The sequence below is a fragment of the Cebus imitator genome, unplaced genomic scaffold, assembly GCF_001604975.1.
Source record: "Cebus imitator isolate Cc_AM_T3 unplaced genomic scaffold, Cebus_imitator-1.0 Scaffold5, whole genome shotgun sequence".
Taxonomy (NCBI): domain Eukaryota; kingdom Metazoa; phylum Chordata; class Mammalia; order Primates; family Cebidae; genus Cebus; species Cebus imitator.
Genome location: NW_016107320.1, coordinates 9,337,781 through 9,347,462, shown reverse-complemented (window position 1 = coordinate 9,347,462; position 9,682 = coordinate 9,337,781).

Here is a 9,682-nt window from a genome sequence, read left to right as displayed (position 1 = left end):
GGGGTTTCACCATGTTGACCAGGATGGTCTCAATCTCTTAACCTCGTGATCCACCCGCCTCGGCCTCCCAAAGTGCTGGGATTATAGGCATGAGCCACCGCGCCCGGCCTATAATGCAATTTTTACGTAATGAACTATGCGACTCCAGGAGACAGTGATTTGAACAGATAGGGTGTGATACATTTTTTGTTTTCCTTCTATGCATGGGTCTATGTACAGGCAGATATAAAGTTATTGTTCTGTATATCAGATATTAGACGTTTGCAGAATGCATTTGATTAAAATGAAGTGTTGAACTGATAATGAATGTGCTACCCAAATAATCTTCACCAGTTAATCCCAGAATATAAGGGTTTAGTCAGTGTCTAAGTTTATTGACTTCACAATAACAATTCATGCCCATTTTTCAAAACCTTTCTGAGGAGACCCACTCATCACCTTTAGCTCTGTAATGACTTGTTACTCACTACTGACAGATAGTCATAAAAGAATGGACCCTGATTAAGATCAGTTCTGAACTGAGCATGATTATGGTGATCAGTATCTGCCCTGACAACAGGTGAAGAGACCATATTCGCATGCAGCAGGTCTAGTCATTAGTGGGACATAAACAAAACACCACAGCTCAACCTGCATCATAGAACTGTTTGAACTTTGCCATGCTTGTCTCTGACCCTGGCTCTCTACAAAGGCTGAAACAACTAATGAGAGTTTGTGACTGTCAACTGTTGAAACCCCGCTGTGCAGGGCAAGACTGGATTGTCTCACATCAGGGTGGCTGGCTAGTTCCTCCTGACACTGAGAATGCATGCTTTATTCTGACATTTCAGAGCATTTATTTAATTAAATGCAATTATAGCAAAAAACTAGGGAATCTATAGAGAGGAACACTTCACAGAATTATATTGCCAGTATATGCCTCCCTCTGATTATAATTTAATCACATTCCAAAGCATTTCTTCTTAATTTGTATACCTAGAGATACACTATATGAAACAAATAATTCAGAGCTGAGTACAATATTCCAAGACCCAATGTAATTTATACAGAAAGCTGGATATTTATTACTGATGCTAGAAGTTATTAAGTTATCTGAAAGGTATAGACTTCATTTCTGTTTTCAAGAAATAGAGATTTATATTGCCTATTTATTCCCAGCTGTTGAATATCTGAGTTGTGCTCAGAAAAAAGATTTAAAATATTTGATGACACCAGTGACTGAGATAGCAGCAATTCAGAAAATTTCACCCGGTTTTTTTTCAGAATAGGTTTCTGAGTGAATGTTGTATGTGTCTGAGTTCATATGTCTGATCATCAATGTGGAATCCAATAAAAGACACACATTTTTGAACTCCATATCATGGAATATTCTGTTTCCTTGTTTTTGAAATATTAAAAACTCAGTTCTTCAAGATAGTTCGCTGACTTAGGTTTTTTTCCATTGAAACAGTAGAAATCCTTGTAGGATCACAGAGCAGTGGACTGAGTCTTGGAGCTCAGATTCCACTGTCATCTTGCCACAAATTCCGTGGTGTGGCCTTAAGTGAGCCATTTAACCTTTTGGCATCTATATTTTCTCATTTGTAAAAATGAGGAGTTGCACTTTTAGAATCTCATTATTCTATGTTTGCAAACTAAACCATACATAAATTGGGAGTAATGCTTAAATAGTCTTACTCTCAGACATAAAGAAAATGAACGTGAGTGGTTAATACTCAGCTCCATTTCCCATTCTTTTCATTAACATATATGATTACTCATTTTACATGGTTTAGATGTAGAAAATGCTAAATTATATGTACTATGCCCATGCAACCTCAAGAATCACAGGCTTTGGCAGTTACTAAATCCAGAAGACAGTTTTGCAACATGTATTTATTCTTCAAATGGAAAGAGCTCCAGGTTATGCATCAATCTTTTCAACCTCTTGGGTAGTAGCAATGCCAGCACAGGATTATGGAAAACAATGATATGCTGTAAGAATAGATCAGTCTGAAGATCGAAACGTATATCTGCATTTCTGTGCACACTTTGCTAGAGCATGCTTACAGAGGTTTGGAAACACCTGAAGTATGAGCATGCATGTAGAATCCTTGGCAGAGATTTAATGTTTCCTCTTTGGTTTGTGCTGTGACTGTAGGCAGGGCATGTCTTCACTTATAATGCCCATAACTAGGAAGACAAAAAGTGAGGAAAAGATGAAGAGAGAAAGGGCCAAAAACAAGGGTCTTGAGGTATAAGCCCAAATGAAATACTAACAAGCTCTGTGTTGGAGAGTTGTTTCATATCTTTGGCCACAAAACTAAAAGAAAAGCTGACATATTAATCATTGAACAAAAATTAGATTATCTTTAATATTCTCTAATGTCTTTTCTTTTGTACAAACATTAACTTCCACCTTTGGGCTATGGCAAAGACTGATGAGCTGAGTCCTATCAAAAACTTCTAGGAGAGGTAGGTTTTAAACCAGAGTATAATGAGCAGCTTTTGCATCACTCTTTTCTTTCTTCTTTTCAGTGTCGCGTTCTGCTTTATGCTTTTCCTTACTTCTCAGACCACTTCTCCATTCTAGGTTTCTTCATGCCAATGGTATACCATGTGTCAGAACTTCCCAACCACTTCTCCTATTTAAAAAAAAACACTTTTGTGTTTTCCCTTCTCTTTAGTCCACTGTTTAGTGAACAATGTTAGTCACATGTACTCATCTCTCATGTATTCCAATTGGTGATCTTGGAAGTCAATATCTTAAATATGAGGAAAGATTCAAATAATGAGACTTCTAGGCATTATTATTATCTAATGAGAGATATGTGTTGATGCTTCTTGATGTTCTTTAAATTGTACCACAAAACATCCAATTTTTTTTATTTTTTTTGATATGGAGTCTTACTCTGTTATCCAGGTTGGAGTGAAGTAGCATGATCTTGGCTCACTGCAACCTCTGCCCCCTGGGTTCCAGCGATTCTCCTGTCTCAGCCTCATGAGTAGCCGAGATTACAAGCCTACAGCTCCAAGCCTGGCTAATTTTTGTATTTTCAATAGAGACGGGCTAACCATATTGGCCAAGCTGCTCTTGAACTCCTGATCTCAGGTGATCTGCCCATCTCAGCCTCCAAAGTGATGGGATTGCAAGCATGAATCACCACACCCAATTTAAGTATAATTTTTTATTATAAATAGGACTTTACAATTTAAATGTGGTTTCATATACATTATCTCTTAAGCAAACAAAACAGATATTTCTTAATATATACATATTACTGGACACAATGCCTGATTTTTAGGGAGGTCAAAACTTGTGTATGTTCTTACAACTACTTAGAATAAAAGAGTTTTATGCTGGCTCTGTCTTATTTTGGTCTCATGTGCCTGTACAAAATATCTCTGTCTGCAGCAAAGGTACTGGGAACATCCAGGTCATGGTTATAAGAGAAGAGAAAAATAAAACAAAACAAAAAGCACCAGTATATTCATCCTTAAGGGTTAATTGAAGACTAAATTTAAAGTTAAAGCATCATATTCATGTGCTTTTAAAGCTAATATTTTGGAAGCCTGATATCAATCACACAAACATCCGAAATTCAAATAAAACTGCAATAAGTTGAGCCAAAAAGCAATAGGTTCTAATTGTTTCTTTTGCTTCCTCCTGTGTCTTAACCAGAGATCTGACATTTTTCCCCGAAAAAGCTCAATATCTTTAAAGGGCCTCATATTTATAAGTTCGGTTATCTCTGATCCTTGATGAGATTTAAAGGACAGAAGAAACCTGAATTAATTTCTATAGTTACTCATTTAAAATATTCTGATAGTGCTCAAATTTTCCTATTTTTTTTAGATAGAATCTGTGTAGCCTTATATTTTTATGAATGAGTGCTGGGCATTGGGAAGAAAGACATGGATCTAACGTAATATGTGGGAAAACAGTAAGTCTGAAATATTTAAAGACATTGACCAAATTTATAAAATGACTAAAAAATGTCAAAGTAAGTGACTTCTAGTTTTAATCACTACAAAATGGCAGATATTACAATTTTACCATGAGAAACCATAAAACTGGACAAAATATATGAGGCAATTCTTTTCACACGGTGGAAAACAAACAGTACAGGCACGTTGTATTTGAGATAAGAGAAGTATACAATACAAACGCCACGTTCACCATGACTTTCTGGCTGAAGTCAATAATGAAATTTCAGCACAAGGAAGTGGACTGCAGGTAGAAAGTAGCAATCTCATTAGTTGCTCAGGATTTTTTAGGAGATTGTTATTTGTGGGACAAGACACCATAGAGGAGGTAGCTACATACATGAAGAAGTCCAGAAATCTAGAGAAGACTTCCTTACACTTTTTGCCAAGTACAAAACTGCATATATGCAATAAAATACCAGCAAGAGCCTTCAGAGAAAAGCTATTGAGGATTTGTGAGACAGATGAACATTCTGGACATCATACAGTACTGGAGGGTATTGAAGTTCTGACCAGCCAAAGTGTAAAGACATCTCTAAATATATTGGCATTTTTGTTGAGGTCCTAGAAAGGCCTCATGTGAAGAGTAAAGCTACTCTAGACCTACTCCAACAAAACCTAAAACCAAGCCTTAACAGGAAAAAAGTAATGTTGACAATCCACACTTGAGAATATTATATTCTCCATGTCCATCCCAAAAAATTTAAAAAGTACTGCTAGATATAAAAAGCAATAAAAAGTGACCTGTAATCAAGAAGAAATTTAAAAAACAACTAATACAAATAGACATAGAGGTGGCACAGATGTTGAAATTAGCAGATCAAGACTTTAAAAGAGCTCTTAGAAACATATCCAATGCCTTAAATAGAAATTGGGACATATTGAGTGAATGAAAAAGTAATCACAACAGAGAAATAAAAACTTTTAACACTGCATTTGAAAATATCAATAAACAACGGATCAAACAAAACTATCTGAATTAAAATACATGAAAATGAAGCACACACATGCACATACACCACCACCACTGCAACCCTGACAGCAACACAAAACAAATTGCTGGTCACCAAAGTGATGTATAACATTTGTAATTAAAATCCCAGAAAGACAGAGAAAATAAGGTAAAAATAGGCATCAGAAAAAAATAATGACCAGAATTTTAAAATCTGACTGTAATTATTAGTGCACTAACTCCAAGAAGCTCAAGGAAATTGATCTAAACAAATAAAAAGAAATCTATGTATGCACATCATAGTTAAATTTCTAAAATACAAATATAAAGAGAAAACCTTGAAGGGGCCATTACCTACAGAGGAATAATGACAAGAGTAACTGGTAACTTCTTATCAGAAACAATAAAAGCCAGAATAAAATTGAATAATATACTTAAAATGTTATAAGCAAATAAAAAAACTCTATTAACTTACATTTCTACATTCGGCAAAGATATCCTTCAAATATGAAATCAAAGGAAAGACATTTTCAGATCAATTAAAACTGAGAGGATTTTTGACAATTATACTTGCACTATAAGAAAGTTAAAAACATTTCAAACTGAAGAAATTTCAAATAATTTATGTGACTATTCTAAATACTATGAAGTAGAGCTTAACTCACTTGTCTAACAAGCTTGAGTGTGGGCTGTGCTTAGACACTTGCTTCCAAAGAGTAGAACATGAGAAAAGAGGAAAAGTACCTTTACATTGAAGAAATCTTGAAAATCACTACCTTCATCTGGTGACAAAGGTTAACTATCAGTGAGAAATCATATTGATAACATGAAGCCTTAATATGCTGTAGTCAGAATGGCACTTCACCTCTGTGGTTTCCCTCCAAGAACTCATAACCTCTGTCTAACCATGAGAAAAACATCCAATAAACCCCAATTTATGGACAGTCTACAAAATAGCCTATCATTACTCCTCAAAACTCTCAAGGTCATCAAAAACAAGAAAAGTCACAGACCAGACAAAACTAAGAAGACATGATGTCTAAACGTAATGTGGCATCCTGGACTGTATTCTAAAACAGAAACATGGTATTATAGAAAAACCAGTAAAACCAGGATAAAGTTTGAAGTTTAGTTAATGGTGCTTTACCAGTTTTGGGTTTTATATTTTTGACAAATTTATCATATTAAGGTAAGGTGTTACCAATAGGATAAACTAGGTGACAGGTATATAGAAACTCTCTGAACTACCTCTAGAACTTTCCTGTAAATTTGAATTTAATTTTAGATTTAACTAAAAATGTTTTTTAAAAAGGTCTAAGGAGAGAAAGAGACAGAAAAAGACACAGAGAGAGGAATATAGACTTTCCTCTTGCCTTGATAATAACTACAGAAGGTATGGATAAGAGAAAAATAATTATATAACTACCCCACCTTTGTCTTGATTAAGGAGGTATGTATAAGATGGGGCTGAGGAGCCACATGGTTATAGAATTTGTTTTGGTTTATATCAGTTGTCAGGATCATCTCTTCTATTCTGACAGAGTTTCACCTTCACCCATTTCCCAGTCTCTTCTCTGCTTATTCAAAGATATGTGATAAATCATTAGTCAGGTCTGCCTGTGAACATGGAAGCGGCATTGAGTGTTCACCTAGAGTGGCTAGAAGGGGTGTGGAGAGGAGCCTAGCGGCACTGTATCCTACCACCCACATGCATGTGTGTGTGTGTGCAGACACGGGCAAACTGGTGCCACAAATGTGTTCTGATGAAGGATTATTCTATAGCACCAATGTATCAAGGTGGCAATTATTTTCCCTGCAATCAATATCCCCACTCCAACCCTATGAGCATCTCTAATACAAAACATGACACTGAGAACATAGCTAACATTTGCCTCTCCTAGCAGCCTTGGAGGCTATTTGGATTGACATAAACTTGTAAGGATATGGAAATTGTGGAATATGAACATGTAACGGCCTCCATGCTTTTTTCAAAAACTAGACCCCTTAAATTTCATCTTCCCCATGAAATAATTAGAACTCTCTATTTCTATGTTATTACTGATCAGTGTTAGCTTCTGCAGCACTTAGTCTTAGGGAAAGGCCAGATGACTGGTTCAGATGTCCTCCATTAGGGACAACATTCCCAACTAACATAAGACAACTAAGTTTCAAGTCTGTCCTCTGCGACTTTTGAGCTATATGACCATGGAAAATGGTAATATAGCTACATAGGTTCTTTTTGTCCTAATAGTCTTATTTGAAGATATAATTAATAATTTCTTCCCACCTTATGGATATATTTTGAGATTCTAATGAGTTTATATACAAGAAAGCCTTTTAACCCTTATATAAAACCATAAAACTTTAAAAGATCAAGGGTCAAAGCTATTAGAATTATGACAATAACATGACTAGGCAGCACGTTGCTACTGGATAGACATTATATTCTCTTCCCTGATTTCTATTAAGGGTACTTCTGATCCTGCCCCATTTAGAAAATATATCTGCTCCTGTTGAAATAAATATAAATACAATAGGAATCAATGTAGCCACGGGAGGGGCTTTTCCTTCTAAATTTATTTTCCTGTATTTTTTTCCAAATTGTTCCTCTCTTACACTGAGATCTAATTTTCCAATGAGTGCTCCTGTTTAAGTATATTGATTCTGACACTCCTCTGGTGTTTACTGAGATACAGCTCAAACAGATCAAGATAAATTCAAAAACGATTCTCAAAAGTGAAATCAACAAAACAGTCATAGAAGCAAAACGAAAGCTGGAGGAAGCTAATGGGAGCAAATAAACACAACTGAGTCAGGAATACAATGGTTAGTTCTCTATCACCCTGCCTTTATGGATTCTGTTTGGTAGGTTGATAGCTGTATGCAAATATAAGTATATAGAGGATGTTTAATAAACATATGTAAAACTCATATGCAAAATAAATTTCAAACTTACATTATACAAAATGGCTGTTTGTATATCTAATCTTATGATCCTAGGAATTGGTGGAGTAAAGGACTGTTTCCTACAATGTGATCTAAACAGAAAGAAATTATGGCTGGATAGTTAGCTCAGGGACTTGAAGAAATTCTGTGTGGTTATTAATACTGTGGTTGGTTTCTACCATACTATGATTTATAATTATTTTATTTTAATTATCCATGAAGCTTGCCAGATATTTTCAAGAGACTTCATAAATGAGTTAATATTTTTGCCATTTTATCTTTCATTACTGATCCTGGAAAGAGTGACAGACTTGATTTACAAGGTCACCTAACATTCTCTTACCATTCTTTGTACCTTAAGATATCCCATAAGTTTAACGTCTTTTATTTCATCTCATCAAAGTTATAAATGATATTTTGCTGGATCACAGAGATGATGCTCCCATTATATTCTCTCATCAGATCACTGACACCATAAACTGTAATGGCTTCTTCAGAACTATTAATGTATCTGACATCAACCTATATTGGGGAAGTCCTTAATCCTGCGAATGGTTATTAATAACTTACATTTAACAGAGCATTTTAATCTCAATCTTAAAGTGATATATATAAAGAAAGTGTTAATCCATCCACTGCTGCAATGACAGCCATTTCTAAAATGGAATGCAGCAGCTGGATAGCTACTGCTCTTGCAGATGGCCAGAGATGAACATAGTATTTAATATGAGGCGAATTAGGCTTCTGAAATCTGCTCTCACTTTTAAGCAATGATTAAAACAGGTCGCTGTGACTAATATTTCTCTATTTGTGTAAGTAGAAGGTCCCAAGTTTGGTATTTCCCATTTTTCTAGCTCATTTCTTCGGCCTGGAGTAAAACTCAGAGAAATGCTGGAACAGAAAGCAAGAATTTTTATCCGGAGCATATAGAAGCTATGCCATACAATAATTTAAAATGAGTGACAGTAGAGAAAGCCAGAGTGCAATACTGTAGAACAACACCAATTGTAATGAGGACAGTACAGGGAAGAGTCAAACCAGGAGGAGAAACAGTTACAAAAGTCTTATTTTTAATAGATCAAAGCAGGAAGTTTAGAATGACAGCCATGAACAAGACAGCATGAGAGCTGAGGACTCCATTGGTTGTTTGTAACACAGGGCTTGAATATAATTGTGCCCATTTTATGACCTGCAGTTGGGAAAAACAAAGGCATTCACCAGAATGGATATGTAAGGTCAATAATTATTTTTCTAATCTTAGTATGGAATTTCTTCAAGAAAGTACATGGATTTCAGTGTATTCTATCTATACTATATGCATAGATTACTTTTAAGTTAATATATGGTTAATATGTAGTTAATATTCCAGCTTCTTCCATGAGTACAGAAGCAGCATCAGACCTCTACTTAAAATTAAACAAACATAAATATTGAGTTTTATGAATACATATTACAACTAACCCAGAACAATACATTTCTGAAAAGAACACTGAACTTGGAAGCAAAACATTTTATTTTGAGTGTCAGATCTGTCATTTTATAGCTTTATAATTTTAGACTATGCTTTCCAGCTGGAACATTCATGAAAAGCAAAGATAACAATCCCTAACTCAAAGACTATCTCAAGGATTAAATGGTTTAATGTATATAAAAGTTATTTGAAAATATTAAGTCACCATATAAATATGAAAGATAGCTTCACTAGAGACATATTTCTTTACCTAACATCAGATTACTAATCTAAATGGTCTTAAATATTGGAAACAACCTGAAATAGAATTGTAAATATACTTAGCTGAGTTACTTCTGAATTATCAG